At 38.8% G+C, this 26,383-nt stretch overlaps 1 protein-coding gene across 1 annotated transcript in view; it reads left to right on the plus strand.

The window, feature by feature from the left end:
* The window catches only part of LOC123822695 (ZAR1-like protein), a 33,397-nt gene that overhangs the window by 6,634 nt on the left and 380 nt on the right, over window positions 1–26,383 (plus strand). The gene's annotated exons all lie outside the window — the stretch shown is intronic.

Raw genomic sequence — 26,383 nt, forward strand, 5'->3', positions numbered from 1 at the left:
CCATGTATGAGTGAAATGATAAAATTCTTGTCCTGTAAAATCTGACTTATTTCACTTAGCATAATACTCTCAAGATCCATTCATGTAGTGACCTTTTTTTGTGTGTGAGCTGAGTAGTATTCCATGTATACGAGTATATGTACCACATCTTCTTTATCCAGTCATCTACTGAATGTAAGGGGACATGTATCCTTATAAATATTTTCAAATTTGGGGGGTAGATTCCCAGAAGATGGATTGCTGGATCATAAGGTAGCTCTATTCTTATTTTTCTGAGGAATCTCCATCCTCTTATCCATAATGGCTGCACCAATTTGCAATCCAACCAGCAGTGTGTGAAGGTTCCCTTTTATCCACATCCTCTTCAATATTTGTTGTTTCTTGTGTTTTTGATAATAGCCATTCTAACAGGTGTGAGGTGGTATCTTATTGTGGTTTTCATTTGCCTTTTCCTTATAACTAGTGATATGAGCATATTTTCATATTTTTCATATATTTTTTTGGCCATCTGTATCTCTTCTTTGGAAAAATGTCTATTCAGGCCCTCTGGATTTTTAAATTCGATTGTTTGTTTTGGCATTAAGTTTTGTATGAGTTTCTTATTACTTTGAATATTAACCCCTTATTGGATGTGTCATTGGTAAATATCTTCTCCCATTCAGCAGGTTGTCTTTGGGTTTGGTTGATGGTTTCTATTGCTGTGAAAGAACTCTGTAGTTTGATGAAGTCCTGTTTGTTCATTTTCTCTTTTGTTTTCCTTGTCCAAGGAGACATATCAAAAAAATAAATTACCAAGAGCAATGCCAGAGATTTTACTGCCTATGGTTTCTTTTTGGAATTTTATGGTTTCAGGTCTTACATTTAAGTCTTTAATTCATTTGAGTTTATTCCTGTATATGGGGTAGAAAGTGAGCCAGTTTCATTCTTTTCAATGTGTCTGTGCAGTTTTCCCAGCAGCATTTATTGAAGAAACTGTCCTTACCCCATTGTATGTTCTAGCTTCCTTTGTCATAGATTAATTGACCATATACATGGGTTTATTTCTGGGCTCTTTATTCCTTTCCATTGATCTATGTGTCTGTTTTTATGTCAGTACCATGCTGTTTTGATTACTGTAGCCTTTTAGTATAGTTTGAAGAAGTGGAATACCCCCAACTTTCTTTTCTTTCAAAATTGCTTTGACTATTTGGGAACTCTAGTGGTTCCATATAAAATTTCAGATTATTTGATATAGATCTGTGAAAAATGCCATTGGTATTTTGGCAGGGATTGCATTAAATCTATAGATTGATCTGAGCACTATAGACATTTTAACAATGTTAAATCTTCCTATCCATCAGCACTGTATATGCTTCCATTTATTTGTATGTTCTTCCATTTCTTTCTTCCATGTTGTATACTTTTTCAAAACAGGTCTTTTACCTCCTTGGTTAAATTCATTATTACTTTATTTTTTAATGAAACTGTAAATGGGATTTTTCTTAACTTCTTTTTTGTTGTTATTGGTGTATACAATTGCAAGTGATTTTTTAATTTTTTAAAATATATTTTATTGATCATGCTATTACAGTTGTCCCATTCTTTTCACTTCATTCCCCTCTACCCTGCACACCCCTCCCACCCACATTCCCCCCCTTTAGTGCATATCCATGGCTCATACATATAAGTTATTTAGCTTCTACATTTCCCATACTATTCTTACCCTCCTCCTGTCTATTTTCTACCTACCATCTAGGCTACTTATTCTCTGAACCTTTCCCCCCCTCTTCCTCCCACTCCCCTATTGCCAATCCTCCATGTGATCTCCATTTCTGTGGTTCTGTTGTTGTTCTAGTTGCTTGCTTAGTTTGTTTTTTTGTTTGTTTGTTTTAGGTGTGGTTGTTAATAATTGTAAGTTTGCTGTCATTTTACTGTACATGTTTATCTTCTTTTTCTTAGATAAGTCCCTTTAACATTTCATGTAGTAAGGGCTTGGTGTTAATGAACTCCTTTAACTTGACCTTATCTGAGAAGCACTTTACCTGCCCTTCCATTCTAATGAAAGCTTTGCTGGATAGAGCAATCTCGGCTGTAGGCCCTTGCCTTTCATGACTTTGAATACTTCTTTCCAGCCCCTTCTTGCCTGCAGGATCTCTTTTGAGAAATCAGCTGACAGTCTCATAGGAACTCCTTTGTAGGTAACTCTCTCCTTTTGTCTTGCTGCTTTTAAGATTCTCTCCTTATCTTTAATCTTGGGTAATGTAATTATGATGTGCCTTGGTGTGTTCCTCCTTGGGTCCAACTTCTTTGGGACTCTCTGAGCTTCCTGGACTTCCTGGAAGTCTATTTCCTTTGCCAAATTGAGGAAGTTCTCCTTTATTATTTGTTCAAATAAGTTTTCCACTTGTTGCTCTTCCTCTTCTCCTTCTGGTACCCCTATAATTTGGATGTTGGACCGTTTAAACATGTCCTGGAGGTTCCCAAGCCTCTCATCATTTTTTTTGAGTTCTTGTTTCTTCATTCTGCTCCTGTTGAATGTTCCTTTCTTCCTTCTGATACACACTGTTGATTTGAATCCTTGTTTCCTTCCCATCACTATTGGTTACCTGTACACTTTCCTTTATTTCACCTTGCATAACCTTCATTTTTTCATCTAATTTGTAACCATATTCAACCAATTCTGGGAGCATCCTGATTACCAGTGTTTTGAATTGTGTACCTGATAGGTTGGCTATCTCTTCATCACTTAGTTGTATTTTTTTGGAGCTTTGATCTGTTCTTTCATTTGGGCCATTTTTTTTGTCTTGATGCACCTGTTACTAGTGAGGGGTGGAGCCTTAGGTGTTACCCAGAGTAGGGCAACCCAGTGGCTGGGTTGTGAGGCTGTATGTGAGGGAGGGGTTGGAGAGGGAACAATGGCTCTTGTTCCACTCTCTGCCAGATTTCAGTCACTTCCCCCCTTGCCCCAAGCAAATTGGGCCCTTCTGGTGCTGATTCCCATGTGGGTGGGTTTGTGTACATTCTAGGACCCTGTGGGTCTCTTCAATGAACTCTCCTATGAGGCTGGGAGTTTCTCCCAGCACGTCAACTCCCACAGGTGTTTTCAATCAGTGTTTTGAGGCTTTATTTCCTCACACTGGAATCCTAGGTTGTGTGGTCTGTCTTGCTCCCCAGTTTTGCCTGGTTTATCTGTGCACGAATGTGGGACTGCCTGGTCTGTCAGCCACCTTGTGTGTCGTGCCACTCCACAATTTGCCACCTTGCTGGGTCTGCCAGCTGCCACCTTGCGTGCCCAGAGTTCACCAGCTGCTTCCTTGCTCACCCAGGTCCACCAGACACCACTTTGCCTCAATCCCTCTCCGCCCTGCCACCCAATTCCGCCCCTCCTACTGGTCTGGATGAATATGTCTACTTTAACCCCTTGGTTGCCAGACTTCCATACAGTTAAATTTTCTATTGGTACTGGTTGTTTTTTGTTTCTAAATTGTTGTTGTCCTTATATTGGTTGTGTGAGGAGGCACAGTGTATCTACCTATGCCTCCATCTTGGCCAGGAGTCAAGAATATACATTTTAAATAAGCTGACCAGGTGATCCTAATGCACAAGAAAGTTTAAGGACCATCATCTTTTAGGTTTTAGCAGAAAGCTGAACACCTGAGTAGTGCTTCTTAAGCTTAAATGGACAATGGAATCACTTGAAATATTTTATTTATTTATTTATTTGATTAACTTTACTAACCAAAAGAGTCCCATATATATTTTCTTTCTTTTTTTTGCATTTTTATTGTATTTTTTCAATTACCATTAGTCCATTTATACCCCTTTCCCCTCTGCAACCACAATACTGTTGTCTATGTCCATGAGTCCTTTTTCCTTTTAGCTTAACATGTCCACCTATACCCCGCCTTAGCTGTTATCCTATTCTCTATCTATGAGTCTGTCTCTATTTTACTTGTTAGTTAAGTTTGTTCATTAGATTCAACATATGAGTGAAATCATATGGCATTTGTTTTTCTCTGACTATCTTATTTCACTTAGCATAATGTTCTCCAGATCCATCTATACTTTTGCAAGAGTAAAATTTTCTTTCTTTCTTTCTTTCTTTCTTTCTTTCTTTCTTTCTTTCTTTCTTTCTTTCTTTCTTTCTTTCTTTCTTTCTTTCCTTCCTTCCTTCCTTCCTTCCTTCCTTCCTTCCTTCTTTCTCTCTCTCTCTTTCTCTCTCCCTCTTTCTTTCTTTCTTTCTCTCTTTCTTTCTTTCTTTCTTTCTTTCTTTCTTCTTCCTTTCTCTTCCTTTCCCTCCCTTCCTTCCCTCCTTCCCTCCCTCCCTCCCTCCCTCTCTCTCTCTCTTTTACAACTGAGTAATATTCCATTGTATAAATGTCCCATAGTTTTATCCACTCATCTACTGATGGATACTTCGGCTGCTTCCATATCTTGGCAATTGTAAATAAATGCTGTAATGAACATAGAGGTGCTTATGTTCTTTCAAATTAGTGTTTTGGGTTCCATTGGATATATTCCCAGAAGTAGGATCACTGGGTCAAATGACAAAATAATTTATAATATTTTGAAGTATCTCCATACTGCTGTCCACAATGGCTGCACCAATCTGCATTCCCACCAACAGTGCAAAGGGTTCTCTTATCTCTACATCTTTGCCAATACTTGTTTGTTGATTTATTGATGATAACCATTCTGACAGATGTGCAATGATATCTCATTGTGGTTTTTATTTGCATTTCTCTGATGATTAGTGATGTTGAGCATGTTTTCCTACATCCATTGGCCATCTCTATGTCCCCTTAGGAGAAGTGTCTATTTAGGTCCTTTGCCTATATTTTAATTGTGTTGTTTGTTTTCTTGGTGTTGAATTTTGTAAATTCATTATAAATTTTGGATAATAACCCCTTATCAGATGTATTGGCAAATGTGTTCTCCAATTCTGTGGGTTGTCTTTTTATTTTGTTGATGTTTTCCTTTGCTGTGCAAAACCTTTTAATTTCATGTAGTCCTATTAGTTTACTTTTTCTTTTGTTTCCCTTGCCTTAGGAAATATATTGGAAAAAATACACAAGCAATGTCCAAGATTTTGCTGCCTGTGTTTTCATCTATGATTTTTATGGTTTGGGGTCTAACATTTAAATCTTTACTCCATTTTGAAATTGTTCTTGTGTTTGGTGTAAGAAGTCGGTCTAGTTTCATTTTTCTGCATGTATCTGTCCCATTTTTCAAATACCATTTATTCAATAAATTATCTTTAGCCCATTGTATGTGCTTGCTTCCTCTATCAAATATTCATTGACTATAAAGGTGTGGGTTTATTTCTGGGCTTTCTATTCTGTTCCATTGATCTATGAGTCTGTTTTTATGCCAGTACCATGCTGTTTTGATTACTATAGCCTTATAGTATAGTTTTATACTTGGTAGCATGATTCCTCCAACTTTTTCTTTTTTCTCAAGATCACTGTTGCTATGTGGGGCCTTTGGTGGTTCTGTACAAATTTTTGAAATCTTTGCTCTAGTTGTATGAAATATGTCGTTGGACTCTTGATGGGACTTCATTTGAATCTATAGATTGCTGAAGACATTTTAATGATGCTAATTCTTCCTATCCATGAACATGGTATGTGCTTCCACTTATTTGTATCTTCTTCAATTTCTTCAGTGTCATATTTCCCAAGTGCAGGTCTTTTACATCCTTGGTTAGGTTTATTCCTAGGTATTTTATTCTTTTTGAAGCAATTGTTAATGGGATTGTTTTCTTAATTTCCCTTTCTATTATTTTGTTATTGGCATATAAAAGTATGATTGATTTCTGGATATTAATTTTGTATCCTCTACTTTGTTGACTTCATTTATCATTTCTAATAGTTTTTTACTGGAATCTTTGGGGTTCTCTATGTACAGTATCATGTTATCTGCAAATAAAGAAAGTTTTACTTCTTCCTTTCCAATCTTGGTGCTTTTTATTTCTTCTTGTCTGATTGGTGTGGCTAGGACTTCTAGCACTTTGTTGAATAAGACAATTGAAAGCAGACATCCTTGTCTTGTTTCTGATCTTAAGGGGAACACTTGTACTTTTTGCACATTTAGTATGATGCTGGTGGTGGGATTGTGATATATGGCCTTTATTATGTTTAGTTATGTTACCTCTATTCCCACCTTGATAAGAGTTTTTATCATAAATGGATGCTGGATTTTACCAGATGCTTTCTCTGCATCTATTGATATGATCATGTGGTTTTGACCCTTCATTTAGTTTATGTGGTGAATCACAATTATCAATTTGCAAATTTTGTGCCAACTTTGCATTCCTGGAATGAATCCCACTTGATCACAATGTACGATCTTTTTGATAAATTGCTGTATTCAGTTTGTTTATATTTTGTTGAGTACTTTAGCATCTATGTTCATCAGGGATATTGGCCAATAATTTTCTTTCTTTGTAGTGTATCTGGTTTTGGAATTAGGATAATACTGGCATCTTAAAATGAGCTTAGGAGCCCTCCTTCCTCTTGAAATTTTTGAAATATTTGAGAAGGAGAGGTGTCAATTCTTGGAATGTTTGGTAAAATTCACCTATGAAGCCATCTGGTCCAGGATTTTTTTTGGGGGGGGGTGCTATTTTTTTTATTACTGCTTCAATTTCACTAGGTGTAATCTGTCTATTCAGATTCTCTGATTATTCCTAATTTAGTTTTGGAAGGTTATATGTTTCTAGGAATGATCTATTTTGTCCAAGTTGTCCAATTTGTTGGAATATAGCTGTTCATAATATTTTTACAATCTTTTGTATTTCTTTGCTGTTAGTTGTTTGTTACTTCTTCTCTTTCATTTCTGATTTTATTTATTCGGGTTCTCTTTTTTTCTTGATGAGTCTGGTAAAGGATTGTCAATCTTGTTTATCTTTTCAAAGGACCAGCTCTTGGATACATAGATCTTCTTATCATTGTTTTAGACTTGGTTTCATTTATTCCTGCTCTGATATTTATTATTTCCTTCCTTTACTTACTTTGGGCCTTCTTTGTTATTCTTTTCAAGTTCATTTAAGGGTAATGTTTAATTGTTTATTTGAGCTTTTTCTTACATTTTTTTAAAGCAAGGCCTATAATGATATGAATTCCCCCCTTACGATTATTTTCCTTGTGCCCCACAGATTTTAGATTTTTGTATTCTCATTTTCTTTTTTTCATTTTCTTTTTATTTTTAAATTGATGTTCAAGTACAGTTTTCTGTCTTTTACTCCCATCCCAGCCCACCACCCCCAACTCTCCTCACCTCCCTCCCATTTCCACCCTGCCCCTAGTTTTGTCCATGTGTCTTTTATACTTGTTCCTGTAAACCCTTCCCCTTTTCCCCTGAAATTCCCTCCCCTCTGCCCTCTGGTCACTGTCAGCCTGTTCTCAATTTCAGTGTCTTTGGTTATATTTTCTTGTTTATTTGTTTTGTTGTTTAGGTTCCTTTAAAGGTGAGATCATATGGTATTTGTCTTCCACTGCATGGCTTATTTCGCTTAGCATAATGCTTTCCAGTTCCATGCATGCTGTTGCAAAGGGTAGCAGCTTTCTCTTTCTTTCTGCTGCATAGAATTCCATTGTGTAAATGTACCATAGTTTTTTGATCCATTCATTTAATGATGGGCACCTAGGCTGCTTCCAACACTTGACTATTGTAAATTGTGCTGCTATGAATATTGGGGTGCATAGGTTCTTTTGGATTTGTGTTTCAGGGTTCTTAGAATATAATCCTAGCAGTGGAATTTCTGGGTCAAAAGGCAGATCCATTTTTAGTTTTCTGAGAAAATTCCATACTGTTTTCCACAGTGATTGTACCAGTCTGCAATCCCACAAACAGTGCACTAGGGTCCCCTTTTTTCCACAACCTCTCCAACACTTGTTGTTTGTTTTGCTTATGATGGCCATTCTGACCTGTGTGAAGTGGTATCTCATTGTGGTTTTAATGTGCATCTCTCTGATAGCTAGCAATACTGAGCATCTTTTCATGTGTCTCTGGATCCTCTGTATGTCCTCCTTGGAGAAGTGTCTGTTCAAGTCCTTTGCCCATTTTTTAAATTGGGTTGCTTGTCTTCTTAGAGTGGAGTCGTGTAAGTTCTTGATATATTTTGGAGATTAAACCTTTGTCTGAGGTATCATTGGCAAATATGTTTTCCCATACAGTTTGTTCTCTTTTTATTTTAATACTTTTTTCTTTAGCCATACAGAAGCTTTTCATTTTGATGAGATCCCATTTGTTTATTCTTTCCTTTATGTCCCTTGCTCTAGGGGACATATCAGTAAAAATGTTGCTGTACGAAATATCTGAAATTTTCCTGCCTATGTTCTCCTCTAGGACTTTATGGTGTCACAACTTATATCTAAACCTTTTATCCACCTTGAATTTATTTTTGTGTATGGTGTAAGTTGGTGCTCAAGGTTCATTTTTTTGCATGTAGCTGTCCAGTTCTCCCAACACCATTTGTTGAAGAGGCTATTTTTACTCCACTTTATGTTGCTGCCCCCTTTGTCGAATATTAATTGACCATAGACACTTGGGTTTATTTCTGGGCTCTCTGTCCTGTTCCATTGGTCCATGTGCCTGTTTTTATGCCAGTACTAGGCTGTTTTGATTCCAGTGGCCTTGTAATAGAGTTTGGTATCAGGTGTTGTGATCCCTCCTACTTTGCTCTTCTTTCTCAAAATTGCAGCAGCTATTCAGAGTCATTTAAGGTTCCATGTACATTTTTGAAGTGTTTGTTGTATGTCTGTGAAGTATGCCATTGCTACTTCAATAAGTATTGCATTGAATCTGTAAATTGCTTTGGGTAGTATGAACATTTTGATTATGTTAATTCTTCTGATCCATGAACAGGGTATATGTTTTCATTTCTTTGTGTCTTCCTTGATTTCTTTCTTCCGTGTTGTATAGTTTTCTGCATGCAGGTCTTTTACCTCCTTGGTTAGGTTTATTCCTAGGTATTTTATTTTTCTTGTTGCTATATTAAATAGGATTTTTTCCTTGAGTTTTGCTTCTCCTGTTTCATTGTTGGTCTACAAAAATTCCTTTGATTTCTGGATATTGACTTTGTATCCCACTATTTTACCAAATTCATTCATTAGGTAGAGTAGTTTTTTGGTGGAGTCTCTAGGATTTTCTATGTACACTATCATGTCATCTGCAAACAATGACAGTTTTATTTCCTCCTTTCCAATTTGGATGCCTTTGATTTCCTTTTCTTGTCTGATCACTGTGGCTAAAACTTCCAATACTATATTGAATAAAAGTGGTGAAAGTGGACAACTTTGTCCTGTTCCTGATCTTAGTGGAAAAGATTTTAGTTTTTGCCCATTGAGTATGATGTTGGCTGTACGTCTCTCATATATGGCCTTCATTATGTTGAGGAATGCTCCCTCTATTCCCCCTTTGCTGAGTGTTTTTATCATAAGTGGGTGCTGTACCATATCAAATGCTTTTTCTGTATGTATTGATATGATCATGTGATTTTTGTCTTTGCTTTTCTTTATGTGATGTATTGCATTTACTAATTTACAAATATTGAACCATCCTTGCATCCCTGGGATGAATCCCACTTGGTCATGGTGTATGATCTTTTCAGTGTATTGTTGGGTGTGGTTTGCCAGTATTTTGTTGAGGATTTTAGCGTCAATGTTCATCAGTGATATTGGCCAGAAGTTTTCTTTCTTTGTTGTGTCTTTATCCAGTTTTGGTTAGAATGATGCTGGCTTCATAAAAAAAGTTTGGGAGTCTTCCATCATTTTGGATTTTTTGGAATAGTCTGTGAAGGATAGGGGTTAGCTCTTCCTTAAATGCTTTGTAGAATTTTGTGAAACAGTCTGGTCCAGGGCTTTTGTGTGTCAGGAGTTTTTGATTACTGCTTCAATTTCATCTGCTGTTATTGGTCTGTTGAGGCTTTCTGCTTCTTTTTCATTGAGTTTTGGAAGATTATATTTTTCTAGAAATTTGCCCATTTCACCTAGGTTTTCAAATTTCTTGGCATACAGTTCTTTGTAGTAATTTCTTACAATCCTTTGTATTTCTGTGGTGTCAATTGAAATCTCTTCTCTTTCATTTCTGATTGTGTTTCTTTGGGTCCTCTCTCTTTTTTTCTTGATGAGCTTGCTTGAAGGCTTGTTGATTTTCTTCATCTTTTTGAAGAACCAGCTCCTGAATTCATTGATCCTTAGAATTGTGCTTTTAGTCTCTATGTCATTTAATTCTGCTCTGATCTTGGCTATTTCCTTCCTTCTACTTGCTCTGGGCTTTCTTTGTTGTTGTTCCTCAAGTTCTTGTAGTCTTAGGGCTAGGTTGTTTATTTGAAATGTTTCTATCTTTCTGAGGTAATCCTGTATCTCTATGACCTGCCTGACTGCCTTTGCTGAGTCCCATAAGTTTTGGGTTGTTGTGAGTTCATTTTCATTTGTTTCCAGAAACTTTTTTATTTCTTCCTTAATTTCATTCTTGACCCATTCATTGTTTAATAGCATGCCATTCGATCTCAATGATTTTGAGTTTTTTAGGTTTTTTTCCTTAGGATTGGTTTCTAGTTTCAGTCCCTTGTGGTCAGAGAAAACGCTTGGTACAATTTCAGTTTTCTTCAATTTGTTGAGGCTTGTTTTGTGTCCTATCATGTGGTCTATCTTTGAAAATGTTCCATGTGCATTTGAAAAGAATGTGTATTTAGCTTCTTATGTATATATATATATATATATATATATATATATATATATATACACATAATCAGTTAAATTCATTTCATCTGTATATATATTTCATGTGTATATATATATATACACATAATCAGTTAAATTCATTTCATCTAGGACATTGTTCAATGCCACAACATCTTTGTTGATATTTTGTTTGGAAGACCTATCCATTTTTGACAGTGGGGTGTTAAAATCCCCTAGTATAATTGTGATGCTGTCGATATCTTTCTTGAAGTCCTCCAAGATTTTCTTTATGTACTTGGTTGCTCCTATGTTGGGTGCATATATCTTTGCACTGTTTATGTCTTCTTGGTGGATTCTTCCCTTGAGTATTATGAAGTGACCTTCTGGGTCTCTCTTTATGGCCCCTTTTTTTTGAAGTCTATTTTGTTTGACATGAGTATTACTACCCCAGCTTTTTTTTCCCTGTCCATTTGCTTGGAAAATTCATTTCCAGCTCTTCACTTCCAGTCTGTGTAGGTCTTTTGTCCTGAGGTGGGTCTCTTGTGGGCAGCATATGTGTGGGTTATGCTTTCTTATCCATTCAGCTATTGTATGTCTTTTAATTGGAGCATTTAATCAATTTACATTTAAGGTTATTATTAATAGATACTTATTATTCATTGCCATTTCCGTACCTGTGTTCCTCCCTCTCTCTCTCTCTCTCTCTCTCTCTCTCTCTCCCCCCATCTCTCCCTCTCCCTCTCCCTCTCTTTTTCTTCCTTTCCTTATAACAGTCCCTTTAGCATCTCTTGCAGAGCTGGTTTGTTGGAGGTATACTCTTTTAGAGTTCTTTTGTCTGGGAAGCTCCTTGTTTGGTCTTCTATCTTGGTTGAGAGCCTTGCTGGGTAAAGTAGCCTTGGTTGCAGGCCTCTGGTTCTCATTACTTGGAATATTTCTTGCTATTCTCTTATAACTTGGAGCGTTTCCATTGAGAAGTCAGCTGTTAACCCTATTAGGGCCCTCTTATATGTTACTTCCTGTTTCTCCCTTGCTGCTTTTAAGATTCTCTCTTTGTCTTGGTATTTTGCCATTTTAATTGTGATATGTCTTGAAGTGGGCCTTTTTGGGTTCCTCTTGATTGGGACTCTATGTTTCCTGGATTTGTGTGACTTTTTTCTCGTTAAATTAGGAAAGTTTTCCATCATTACTTTTTCAAATAGGTTTTCTATCCCTTGCTCCTCTTCTTCTTCTCCTTCTGGTATCCCTGCTATATGGATATTATTATGTTTCTTGCTTTTCTCTTAACCCTCTTCATTCTTTCTGAGCCTCTTTTCCTTTCTTGCTCTTTCTGGGTGTTTTTTTTTCTACTTTGTCCTCTAGCTCACTGATCCGATCTTCTGCTTCATCAATCCTGCTTTTTATTCCTTCTGTTGTGTTCTTCAGTTCAGAAATTGTATTCTTCATTTCCTCTTGGCCCTTGTTGATAGTTTCTATTCCCGTTTTCATGTTGATATAGTTTGCAGTGAGTTCATTGTAGTTTCCCTGTAGTTTCTGGTAATTCATTGTGAGCTCATTGAACTTCCCGATAACCATTGCTTTGAACTCAATATTTGATAGTTAAGTTGCCTCTATTTCATTTAGCATTCTTTCTGAGGCTTCTTTCTTTCCTTTCATTTGGGGCTTGTTTCTTTGTCTTCCCATTGTTTGTGAGACTCTTCTTGTTAGCCTCAGCTTCTTAAATTGATCTGTTCTGGCTCCCTGGGTTTATGGTGGGAACTTCTGTGGTAGAATACCAGTGACATTTAGTGGTGCAGTCTCCTTGATCTCCTGATGTCACTGGTCTTGGGGTATCATTTAAGTTAGCTCTGTGTTTTTCTTTGGGTTTTGATTGTTGTTGGGTCTTTCTTTAGTGGGTCCTTCCACCAGCTGGTTAACTGAGGGTCACTCTGTCTACCACCTCTTGCATTTTCTTGTGCTGGTGAGGACAGATTGTGTTAAAGCTGGTTTTTCTGTGTGTACAAGGTTTTGAGGAAATCTCTTGCTCTTGTTCAGTTGTTTGTACTGGGTAGTTTCTCCACTATTTAGTTGTATTTCCAAATAGGTCCTGGATTGAGGTTTGTGTGGTTTCCACTTCCTCCTTCACCTTCTTCCGTTGTTATCTGTTGGTGGTTCCTTTGTTGTTGGATTTCCTCTTCCATTGGGTATCCTGGTGTTCACATCTTCCATCTACTCTCTTTTGTGATCAGTTGGAGGGAGGAGGCAAAATGGTTTAAAACAGCAAGAGAGTATTCTATGATATTTACAGTAGCAGCCAGTAGAGAAGAGATAGGAGATCCTTTGCCTATGTATAGTGTTAACCGTGATCTTCCACCCAGCTAGCTGATTTTTAGAAAGGATGGAAAGAAAATAAGACTCTTGTTGGGGAAGGAAGGATTCTGAGTTGGATCTAGAAAGCAGTGAGGTTTTAAGAGGTCAGATTCTGAGATAAGGTGCAAGTAAAGGATAGTAAATTGGTGTAGTGTGTGAGAGAATAGAGGTAACCACTACAGTAATAGAGTTCAGGAAACCTGTGAAGTGGGCTAAGATCTGGGAGGGGTGTTGTGAAGTATTTACAATTGTATGGAACAGCTATTATTTATAATAATATTAGAGCAACAATCATATGACAGAATCTATGAGATCTGGATAACAAGAGTAGGGGGTATGGGACCTTGAGTGGTGTGCTAATTGAACACAAGTGAAGTGAAGGGCAGTAAATTAGCAATACACTGTGAAAGAGAGATCAGGGGAAACCTGTCAAATGATACAATATAACCAGCCAAGCAACGCACACTATACAGAAAGAAGAGGAATGCAAAAATACTATTAAAATAGAAAATGTAAGAATAATGAAAAAAATAATAATTATACAAATATGCAATAACTTGCAGGTTCTGTGTAATAGCAAAGTGAATTTTATCTCACTGTCTCAGCTGTTGTGATGCCCCTTATTTGGGTCCAACTCTGGTCTTTTTACAGTTTCAGGTGGTTTTTTTGTTTTGTTTTTTTTTTGGTCTCACTTGTACATATTAAAAAAAAAGTGGAAGAAAGAAGGAAGAAGAGATAAAATTGGAAAGAAAGGAAGAAGAAATAAAATAAGTAAGAAGGAAAGAGAGGAAAAAGGAATTGAAAGATAAAAAATAATAAAAAATAAAAAATCATTCAAAAAATAATAATAAAATAAAAAATCCTCTTGATTTCAAAGTGGCCAAACTGGTTTTTCTGGTCTTGCTGGCTGCAACAGGCTGAGGGGTGGTTGGTATGGCTTTTTTTCCTTCCCGATCTGCACTTAGTCAGCCTTCTGCGCACTCTCCCCAGAGCTAGCCTGGTGCCTCTTCCCAGCACCCGGGGTGTGGGATCCAGGCCTTCCTGAGTGCACCCCTTCCCCGGGTTTACCGCTGTGGGCTGGGGTGCAGGCACGCACGCACTCGGCCAGGCTGCCTGGGTTCCATGGGTTTGGGCACGCACCCTTCCCAGTGCTGTGAGGATGCACAGGGTCTTCCTCACAACCTTCCACGCAGCCTCAGGATCACTGCCCGGCTGGGTGGCAGGGAGGCTGGAGAGATTGCTTCAGGAGAATTCCCCAAACAGTGTCTCTCTTTAAACTTTTTCTTTTTGAGAAATTCCTCCTACTCAAGCCTTCCACTGCATAGTGGCCTGGCCTCTCCCACAGCCCAATTCTCCAGCCAGACCAGTGACTGTTGGGGTCAGGGCCCATCACTGCATGACTCTCAACTCCCCCCAACCAGCATCCATAGACTCCTTGGATGCTCACAGCCCCTGTGTGTTTGCCATAGAGTCCTTATTCCCCTCTCTGCAACTTCAAGCAACCAGGTCTCTCCCGATGCTGCTCAGACCTTTTTGGTCAGGGGAGAGAACAGTTGCCCCAGCTCTCTCCCAAGGACCCTGTGGCAGACCGAGAGCGCGCGGCCTGGGGCTGCAGCTGCCCTGGTCCTTACTCCTGTCCCTGGGACCTTATTGTCCTGAAGCACTCTCCTTACCATCTGGTTTTTCAGTATCTGCTACAATTTTTGGTCTCTTATTTTCATATATGCTGAGGCGCTGTTGCCTGTTTGCTCTTTTACTCCATAGATCTGCTAGGATTTTCTCCTGTGTGTAGGAGGAAGTGGAATCTGCTCCCTCCTACCCTGACACCATCTTCCCTTCTGTATTCTCATTTTCATTTGTTTCAAGATATCTTTTGATTTTTTCCTCTATCTCATTGTTGACCCATTCCTTGTTCAATAACATGTTATTTAGCTTCCATGTGTTTGTATGTTTTTCAATGTTTTTCTTGTGATTGACTTCTGATTTCATAGTATTGTGATTAGAGAAGATGCTTGATATGATTTCAATCTTCTTAAACTTATTGAGACTTGTTTTGTGTCCTACATGTGGTCTATCCTAGAAAATGTTCCATGTGTACTTAAAGTATGTGTATTCTGCTGTTTTGGGGTGAACTGCTGTGAAGATATCAATTAAATCCATTTGATGTAATGTGTCATTTAAGGCTACTGTCTCCTTGTTGATTTTCTGTTTGGAAGATCTATCCATTAAAGTCAAAGTGGTGTTAAAGTCCCCGACTATGACTGTATTTCTGTTAATTTCTTCCTTTATGTCCTTCAAGATTATTTTACATATTTAGGTGCTTCTATATTGGGTGTGAAAATGTTTACTTGGATTCTATCCTCTTGTTGGATTCTTCCCTTTATCATTATGTAGTGTCCTTCTGTGTCTGTTCCTATAGCATTGGTGTTAAAGTCTATTTTGTTGGATATAAGTATTACTACCCCAGCTTTTTTCCCCTTCCCATTTTCATGAAATGTCTTTTTCAATCCCTTTAGTTTTAGTCTGTGTGTGTATCTTTCAACCTGAGATGGGTCTCTTGGAGGCAGCATATACATTGGTCTTGTTTTCTTATTCAGATACCCTCTGCCTTTTGGCTGGAGCATTTTAAGCCATTTACATTTAAGGTGGTTTTTTAAAAATACTTTATCTATTTTTAGGCAGAGTGGAAGGGAGGGAGAAAGAGAGGGAGAGAAACATCAATGCTTGTGTGCCTCTGGCACACCCGCTACCAGGGAACCTGGCCTGCAACTCAGCCATGTGTCCTGACCGGGAATTGAACCAGTGACCCTTTGGTTTGCAGACCAGTGCTCAATCCACTGAGCCACAACAGCCGGGGCTAAGGTGATTTTTTGATAGATACATATTTAGTGCCATTTTACTGTTAGACTATTTTCCTCTGTATTTTTTCTTTCTCTTTCTTCTTCTTAAAGCAAGCCCTTAACATTTGTTGCAGTATTGATTTGGTGTTAACAAACTCCTTTAGCTTTTTCTTCTCTGGAAAGCTTCTTGGTTCACCTTAGATTTTAAATGATGGGTTTTCTGGGTAAAGTAGCATTGGTTGTAGGTCCTTGCTTTTCGTCACCTTGAGTATTTCATGCCACTCCCTTCTGGCCTGAAACGTTTTTATTGAGAAATCAGATGACAGTGTAATTGGTGCTTCCTTATGTGTAACTACCTGCTTTTCTCTTGAAGCTTTTAGGATTCTCTCCTTGTCTTTAAGCCTTGCCAATTTAATGATCACGTGTCTTGGTATAGGCCTCTTTGGATCCAACTTGTTTGAGACTCTCTGAGCTTCCAAGACCTATGTGTCTTTTTTCTTCACCAGCTTATGGAAGGTTTTGGTCATCATTTCTTCAAATAGGTTCTTGATCCCTCACTCACTCTCTTCTGGTATTCCCATGATGCAGATGTTGTTGTGCTTTATGTTGCCCCAAAGATTTCTTAAGCTCTTCTCATTTTTGCTACTCTGCTTGGGTGTTTTTTTTCTACCTTGGCTTCCAAATCACTGATTTGATCCTCTGCTTCATCTAACCTATTGTTTTTTTCCTTTTGGTGAAATTTTTCATTTCAAATATTATGTTCTTTATTTCTGACTGTTCCTTTTTTTCTGGTTTCTATGACATTTTTCATGCTGTTGAATGTCCTTAAAAGTTTTCAAAGTGCTTGACCTTACTTGAACCTCATAATAAACATCTAAGGAGAGAATAGCAGATGTATCTCCTGTTCCACAAAGGAAAGAACTGAGCTGTAGAGAGGTGAAACAGTGTGCAAATGCTTTCCATGGCTAGGAAATAGCCCACAAGTCCAAGTCTTTGGACTATAAATCTAGTACTTTTTGTGTACTAGAACTTAGTTGTCTCTAAATTTGAGAAACTCTTGGTAACATCTAAAAAGGAACACCATTAGTAATGTTAAGTCACCAGGTTGCTTGCAAATCTGGGACATAGGCCATCCCATCATTGTGACAGTTTCTGGAATGCTGGTGCTGTCATTTCCTACTTTTGGCAGGAGTATTTTTTATCTTCTATAATCTTCTGGGATATGTGTTATTTTACCTATTAAAATTGGGGAAACCAAGATAGGGAAAGGGTAGGTAACTTCAAAATGAAGAAATTCTTTGGTAGAAAACAGATTCTATTCTCAAAGAAAAGAAACAGGAGAATATATGGTACAATTAAGGCAAAATTTGCCTCTGGAGAGATTTCTTTTGCAGGGGTTGTTTCTATGTCTACTCCTCTGCCTTCCTGGTCCTCACATCCAGGGTGTTTTCTGCACTTTGTTTAGACGTGTGCTGTCCTGGGTGGACTGGTACATGTGTGTGCCAACACAGCCTCCTTCACAGCAGCTTGCACAGCCTTGGCACGTGGCTGCCCCTCTCAAGCCTCCATGCTCAGCCAGCTTCCTCAGTACTCAGTCCACAAAGGACTCCAGTCTCCTGGGAGCACTGTACTATCATCTAAAGACCTTAGGGCCAGTTACCTTTCCCCTGGCCACCTAGAATATGACTTTTCTGCCAGCTGAGTACACAGGTTTGTAACTGAGACCCCTTTAGATCCTTAAGGCCTGTCCAGCCCATTTTGCCATCATCCCTGTCACATTTGGCCAAATGCAAAGATCATCCATCTTCACTTGCATACTGCTTTACTTTCTACCTGCTCCTTAGCCCCAGGATACCCAAACCAGCCCCTCCCTGAGTGCTTTGTGACTCACTATAAGCATGGCCTTCCCAGCTACTGTATCTGTGAAACCCACTCTGCTGGGGCATAGCTCTCGGCTGTATCAAGATGGAGCAGTCACTCATTTTCTCACAACTGTGGGCCCCCAGGCCTGGAGCCAGTGTCAGTATTCTTCCCAGATCATTTGTCCAAAATTCACTCTTTCCCAAATCCTGATGCCATTTGAGGAGGCTCAGACTTGCTTCAGTCTAGATGATGATGAAACTACACACGCAAAAAAGGGCCTTTTAAGAGACATACACATAAATTCCTCCTTTTTTTGTTATAAAAAATCTCAAAGATAATAAATCAATCTTAAGGGAAATCATAGCACACATCCATATATGTTAGTAGGTTAGAAAACATCTTGTGCCAGCAGGGGCAGCCTCCCTGAAGGGCATCACCCACAATGAGACAGCATGGTGGTCTCTCCACTACACTGTATGGACCACATTTCAAGGAGTGTCTTTAGTTTTGGATATAATCCAATCAAGGTTATTTAAATGACATACCACTGGTTTAAAAGGTAGCTGGCCCATTTAAAAGGGTATTAAAAAACACAAAAGAGGAAAAATGGTGGAAGGGCCTAGGAATATTTTGCTAACAGGAAGGATTCAGTAGAGAATCAAATCCATTGGATGAATTTACTATATGTCAGACACTGGGACTAAGAACTTTACACACATTAGCTCATTTAGTCTTCACAGCAGCCCAGTGAGATTCATAGAGAAAGGAAGGCTCCAAAAGGTTAATTAGCCCATGGTCATACAGCTCATGAATGCCAGTAAGAGCCTACTCCGAAGCCTTTGCTCTTAACTGGCAGTGTATGTGTATTTTTTTTGTCAGAATGTTTAAGCCTGTTTTGTTTGTCCTGCAAAGGGTTGCCTATTGACATAAATTACCGAAGAATGGCTTTTACTTCAATCCATGGACTACACCCCAGTGAAGTTGTCAGAAAGTGGCTAGCTTCAGGATGTGGTAGTTCCCACGACTAGAAGTCCCACAGGGTAAGGTGGTGAAGGTACCTGAGGTGGGGAGGGTACTCCCCTGAAAGGGTGGCCAGTAATGCATCTGTGCAGAGGTGATGGAAGAGGGCCTTCTGGCAGGGAAAGATGAGTTTACATATAACTGAAGCCTGATATTAGTACATGAGTCAGAGCATTAAATAAAATCATCTTGATGACCTGGTTGATTTTGGAAATTTGTTGAAATGACATTCAAGCTATCTTATATCATGTGTAACAGGAAGAGGAATGGTGTGTTGTTGTGTCACCTGTGGGGGACGTCAGGTTCTCTGAAACTTGCTCCTTCCCAGCAGGCATAGAGTGAGACTGAGAGGGAAAAAGAGGAATGGGTGAGCCTTTAACCTCCTGACCCATCTTCTTAAAACAACTTTGTTCTTAAAAGAAGGACAGGTGGTACAGCAGATAGGGTCATGAGACCCCTAGCACTGCTGCTTGTGCTGTGGATTAAACAGGTCTTGTTCTTTGATTGCCTTTTTTGATTTGTTTTCTACTCTTTTCCTTCTTGGCTTCTTCTGCCTATGTTTTCTTCTAACCTACCTTCCCAATCCTCTCATTTAAATTTTACTTTTGCCTAATATTTTGTTTCTTCTTTCCCTCATGCAAGTAAGTCCTCCTCAGGGATTGTTGTCCATCCCCATCCCTACCCCACATCCTTGTTCCCCTTCTTTCTCTCTACACCCACCAACTGTGGGAATGAGCAATGACAGTTCAGGGCAAGTTTCCTAACTAATTCCCGCTGACAGGTCCCTGACATCAGTTGCAGTGATAACTATATTTTTCAGAACAATTAAGAGAAAGTCTGATTTCAAATCATAGGTCTGCCCCTCACTAGCTCTCCAGCATTGGGGAAGTTATATGTGCCCCAAATGGCACAAAACAGATAATCTACGTAGGATAGCTTTCATGAGAAATCTAGGGACCCAGTGTACGGGATACTCTACTGATGCAGACACCGGCCCACAGTGTCTGCATCATTATGGATGAAATGAGACATTCACATGGACTACCGAGTCCAGTGGAGGAAAAGGGACAGCATGGCTTTTCTCTCAAGGGGAGCAAAAGCCTTGGCCCTTGCCATGACAGCCTTTATTGGGTTTCTCAGCACATTGCATGATGGTCCTCATTTACTATGCACAAGTTTGCTTTAGGTGGTTACCTTTTACAGAAAACAAAGGAACCAATGATGCTAATCACATCACAGAAGATGGATATTTGCAAATGAAAAGGCAAAAGTGCTTGAACTGGTTACACTCATCCTTGAAAGGTTTTGCACAGATTTTAGGAAGTTACTTTGCAGTAAATGTCCTCAATTCAGGGTGAGGGAGTTTTTTAGCAAGAGCAAGACTCACAGCGGCCTAGGCATATTGCAGGCCTGATTCCCCACAGGAGAACTTATCCGTGGGTGTGGGTCCTGTGCATATCCGAGTAGGAGCTGGGTCCATGCCATGCAGAACGGTCTCCTACAGTCTAATACAGTGCCTGATACATAGTTGCTGCACAAAAAAATGATACTCATTACTATTACTTGGAAATGTTTATAACAATTTGTCTTTGCTGTGACATTTATATTGTATCGGTCACAAAAGTATCAGTCCTCAAGAGATTTGCAGGGGAGGGAACAACCCTCACTGCAGATGGCTTGAGAAGCACAGGTGTAGATATTGTTATTTCCCCTCCTTTGCAAAAGCCATTTCCTATGAATAGAGACATATAAATAGTGAATTCCTCAAATTAAAAGAGTCAACTGCAAAACAGCCTTGTGTTTTAGTTTGGGCAGAGAATAAACAAGAAAAAATGAAAAGACTTGTTTTTATTAAGTGAATCTGTGCCCTCATCTTCTTTTTGCTTCTCTGTAAGGTCCCTTTTGTCATCTGCAGGGCACTTGCTGTAGAATTTCTCTGTGCTCATCTGGCCCAAACTTCTCTGCATTCTCACTTGCTGAACCCAGACAAGGAACTCAATGTCCCCTCAGGAGACAAACTTGATTTCTTGCTTAATTTAAGATTCATTTTATTTGCTATACAGAGGCTGCATGCTTATAAGTGGTTAGCACCTACCAAGAGTATAGAAGTGGGTCCTTTTCTTAACAGATATCATTATCAACTGTCTTAAGAAAAAAATGGCATCACTTTTAAATGATTCCCATGTAACATCTTCAAGGCAGAGTGTGAAAATGGAAGATTATGAGTGGGTAGACCTCAGAAAACAGCATTCTCTTGACAATGGTATTTGCCAAGGAAAAGAAAGCACAAACCATTGGGTTCTTGAACACCACTCACTTTGTTTTTTCCTCTAAAAGAATGAGGTGTGTTTAATTCTTTTATTTCTATTAGAGAGCACTGACCAATCAGTATGAGATGTCACCGGGGTTGAATATTATTTAGGCAGTGTCCAGACCAGGTAGCACTGTTGTGTGGAAGTTTGAGGGATTTACTAGCTACCTTGGGGAATTTCTGATTCCTTAATCTGTCTAATACCTGATAAGTCCATTAGCCATGTCGTAGAGACTGGGCAAGGCCAAGGGTGCCAGGATGAGTTGGCCACTGCTCTCTTAAAACTTACATTCTAGTGAGACAATTGTTAAACAAGTAAACACACAAATATACATACACATCTGTATGGAAATTAATCTTAAGTAAACAGATACATATGAGTATGATAGTAGCCATTATCAGCTGTAAGACAACTCTATTTCAGAAATGTTAAAATGTGAAAGAACTATGTGCCTTAGAATTGGCATGTACATGAATTAACTTAGAAATTACTTAATTGTTAATCATGGTGAGTGCTTTAAAGGGGAAAAATCTCCATGGCGTTACAAGAAAAACTAATAGAAAGACCTCCTTTAGGTCAGGTGATGTTTAGGCTGAGGACTGAGAAGGTAAGGAGTGGGACAAGGCATTGGATGCTGTCTTGAATACTAGTCTAGGAGATGACTGTGGGAATGGCCAGGGAGAAACTGAGCTGGATTTTGAATGATTTGCATGATTGTTAGACAGGAAGGCCTAGACAAGGGACACCACAGTAGCAAAGACAAAGAGCAAAGGTAATGGGTGAAAATCTATCCCAAAATTCATGTGGAATCTCAAGGAATTCCAACAAAACAAACTTGAAAGGGAAGAAGAAAGCAGAGGACTCCTACTTACCTGATTTCAACACTTCTTATAAAGTTATAGTAATTAAAACAGTATGGTGCTGGCATAAGGACAGAGAGACCAACAGACTAGGATAAAGGGTTCAGAAATAATCCCTCACATGTATGGTCACATGACTTTTGACAAGGGAGCTAAGACCATTCATAGAGAATATAGTCTTTTGAACAAATGGAACTGGGAAAACTGGATATCCAAATGCAAAAAAATGAAGTTGGACCCCTACCTAATACCACATACAAAAATTAACTCAAAATACATCAAAGACCTAAACGTAAGATCTAACTCAATAAAACTCTTAGAAGAAAACAGGAAAAAATGTTCAAGACATTTAATTTGGCTAGAATTTCTTAGATATAACACAAAAGCTATAGGCAACAAAGGAAAAAATAGACAAATTACATTTCATAAAAATTAAAAACTTTTGTGCACCAAAGGGCACTATTAATAAAGTGAGGGACTTCCAGCCAAGATGGAGGCATAGGTAGACACACTGTGCCTCCTTGCACAAGCAAAAGAGGACAAAAACAAGTTTAAAGACACAAAAGTAACAACAACTGGAACTGGCAGAAAATTGAACTGTCTGAAAGTCCAAAAACCAACGAGTTAAAGAAGAAACATGCATCCAGACCAGTAGGAGGGGCAGAGATGGGCAGCCAGGCAGAGAGGACTCATAGCAAGGCAGCAGCTGGCAGACTAGGTAGACCCACATTTGTGTGCAGATAAACCAGGAGGAACAACTGGGGAGCAAAACAGACTGAGCAACCCAGGGTTCCAGTGAGGGAAAATAAAGCCTCAAGGCCTCTGACTGAAAACACCTGTGGGGGTTGAGGTGGCAGCAGGAGAAACTTCCAGCCTCACAGGAGAGTTTGTTGGAGAGACCCACAGGGTCCTGGAATGTACACAAACCCACCCACCCAGGAATCAGCACCAGAAGGGCCCAATTTGATTGTGGATTGCAGGGGAAGTGACTGAAAACTGGCAGAGGGTGAAGCAAGTAGCACTGTTGCTTCTTGGACCCCTCCCTCACATACAGCAAGACAACACAACAATGTGGGTTGCCCTACCCTGGTGAATACCTAAGGCTCTACCCCTTACTATGTAATAGGCATGCTGAGACCAAAAACTGGCCCAAATGATAGAACAGATCAAAGCTCCAAAAAAATACAACTAAGTGATGAAAAGGTAGCCAACCTATCAGATGCACAATCAAAACACTGGTAATCAGGATGCTCACAGAATTGGTTGAATATGGTCGCAAATTAGAGGAAAAAATGAAGGTTACGCTAAGTGAAATAAAGGAAAATGTACAAGAAACCAACAGTGGTGGAAAGGAAACCAGGACTCAAATCAACAGTGTGTATCAGAAGGAGGAAAGGAACATTCAACCAGAGCAGAATAAAGAAATAAAAATTTTAAAAAATGAGAAGAGGCTTAAGAACCTCCAGGACATCTTTAAACATTCCATAATCCTAATCATGGTGTCAGAAGGAGATGACAAAGAGCAAGAAATTGAAAACTTATTTGAAAAAATAATGAAGGAGAACTACCCCAATCTGGCAAAGGAAATAGACTTCCAGGAAGTCCAGGAAGCTCAGAGAGTCCCAAAGAAGTTGGACCCAAAAAGGAATACCAAGGCACATCATAATTACATTACCCAGGATTAAAGATAAGAAGAGAACCTTAAAAGCAGCAAGAGAAAAGAAGAGGGTGCCTACAAAGGAGTTCCTATGAGACTGTCAGCTGATTTTTCAACAGAAACCTTGCAGGCAAGAAGGGGCTGGAAAGAAGTATTCAAAGTCATGAAAGGCAAGGACCTACAGCCAATATTACTCTATCCAGCAAAGCTATCATTTAGAATGGAAGGGCAGATAAAGTGTTTCTCAGATAAGATCAAGTTAAAGGAGTGCATCATCACCAAGCCCTTATTATATGAAATGTTAAAGGGACTTATTTAAGAAAAAGAAAGTCAAAAATATGAACAGTAAAATGACAACAAACTCATGATTATTAACAACCAAACCTAAAACAAAACCAAAACCAAAAATGAACTAAGCAAACAACTGGAACAGGGTCAGAATCATAGAAATGGAGATCACATGGAGGGTTATCAGTGGGGGAGTGAGAAGGGGAGGGAGGAGAAAAAGATACAGAGAATAAGTAGCATAAATGATAGGTAGAAAATGGACAGGAGAAGGTTAAGAACAGTATAGGAAATGTAGAAGCCAAAGAACTTATATATATATGACCCATGGACATGAACTAAAGGTGGGGAATGTGGGTGGGAAGGGGTACGCAGGGCAGAGGGGAATAAAGGGGGGAAAATAGGACAACTGTAACAGCATAGTCAGTAAAATATATTTTAAAAAATGAAGTAAAAAGGCAACCTACAGAATGGGAGAAAATATTTGAAATTCATATATCTGATAATAGATTACTGTCCAGAATATATAGAGAACACCTAAAAACAACAACAACAAACCAATCCAGTTCAAACATAAGGAAGAATTTGAACAGACATTTTTCCAAAAAAGATATATAAATGGCTAATAAATGTTGAAGATTCTCAACATCACTAGTCATTAAGGAAATAAAAAAAAAAACAGAGAGCTACCACTGAAACTCTTTAGGGTGGCTACTCTAAAAACAAACAGAAAACAGTAAGTATTACAGAGGGTGTGGGATAAATTGAAATGCTGTATGCTATTGTTTGGCAAAATGGTACAGCCACTATGGAAAATAATATGGAGTTTCTTCAAAACATTAAATATAGAGTTGTTGTATGACTCCAAAATTTCACTTCTGTGTATCTACTCAAAAGAATTGAAAGCAGAGTTTCCAAGAGATATTTGTAGAGCCATATTTATAGCATTATACACAGTAGCTAAAATGTGAAAACCACCCAAATGTCACTGACAGATAAATGGTTAAGTAAAATGTGGTCTATACATATGGGAATCCGTCTGGAAAAAGTTCAGCCATTGCTAATATAACAAGAACAATCTGTGCCACATCAATGTAACCTGGCATCCAAGGAGAGTGAACTGGAATGTGCATGCAGATGATAACTTCACTGTATAAGTTAGTGGGGGTGATAGATGCCATCGAGTAAGCATGTGTATCGTGTGGCCATCACATTCAAAAGGACTGAACTAGTAGAGCAATGAACCTGAATCAAATTTTGCATTAAGATAACTATTCAGATGATTCAGAAGGCTTTTGGAGATGATGCATTGAGTGTAGTGCAAATAAAAATGTGGCACAAATGCTTCAAAGATGGTTAAGAATATGTTGAAAGTGATCAACACTCTGGAAGGCCTGCAACAAGCAGAGTACCTGAGAATGTAGAACGTGTATGAGCTACAGTCTACAAAGATCAAGATCAGTGACACAGTATGAGAACTAGAAGCTGATCTGGGGATCCCACTACTGTGTCCAAGATTTTGACACAGAATCTTGGCAAGAAATGTGTCATGGCAAAATTTGTTCTGTGGTTTCTGCTACCAGAGCAAAAGGAACATTGTGCTGCAATTGCTAATAACGATTCAAACCACTACCAATGAACCAGATTTCCTCAAGAAGGCGATAACCCAAGATGAATTATGGGTCTACTCATCTGGAAACAAAAGCCAAGTTATCCCAATGGAAATCACCTGGTTCTCCATGCCTGGAGAAGGTGTGGCAACGTCACAGCAAGATCAAGAGCATGTTAACTGTTTTTTTGATTGGGAAGATGTTGTCCATCACAAGTATGACCCTGCAGGCTAAACAATTAATAAGGAGTACTACCTCAATGTTCTTTATTGGTTGCGGGATGCAATATGATAAAAAATGGCCGCAGCTATGGGCAACTGGTAATTGGCAGCTTCATCACGACAACACCCCTGCTCATGCATCACATCTTTTGCAAAGTTTTTTTGTGAAACATCAAATCACCCAGGTGACTTAGCCCCACTGCAGCCCAGATTTGGCACCCTGCAACTTCTGGCTTTTTACAAAACTAAAACACCTTTGAAAGGGAAGAGATTTCAGACCATCAATGAAATTAAGAACAATACAGCAAGCAGCTGGTGGTGAATGGTAGAACTCTGTGAGGTCCCAAGTTGCCTACTTTGAAGGGAACTCAGGCATCATTGTCCTATGTACAATGTCTCTTGTATCTTGTATCTTCTTCAATAAGTCTCTTTTTTCATATTACATGACTGGATACTTTTCTGGACAGACCTTGTACATATTCAGCCTTAAACAGAAGGAAATGCATATATATATATGCTGCATCATGGGTGAACTTCAAGGACATTGTCTTAGTGAAATATGCCACTCACAAAGGACAGGAATTGTATGATTCCACTTAAATGAGGTTCTGAGAGTAATTAAACTCATAGTGACATTTCTTTTAATGTATAATGGTGGTTGCCAGAGGCTGGGGGAGAGGGAATTGGGAGTTAGTGCTTAAT

The sequence above is a fragment of the Phyllostomus hastatus genome, unplaced genomic scaffold (genome assembly GCF_019186645.2).
Source record: "Phyllostomus hastatus isolate PE091 unplaced genomic scaffold, TTU_PhHast_1.1 phas_contig_41, whole genome shotgun sequence".
Classification (NCBI taxonomy): Eukaryota; Metazoa; Chordata; class Mammalia; order Chiroptera; family Phyllostomidae; genus Phyllostomus; species Phyllostomus hastatus.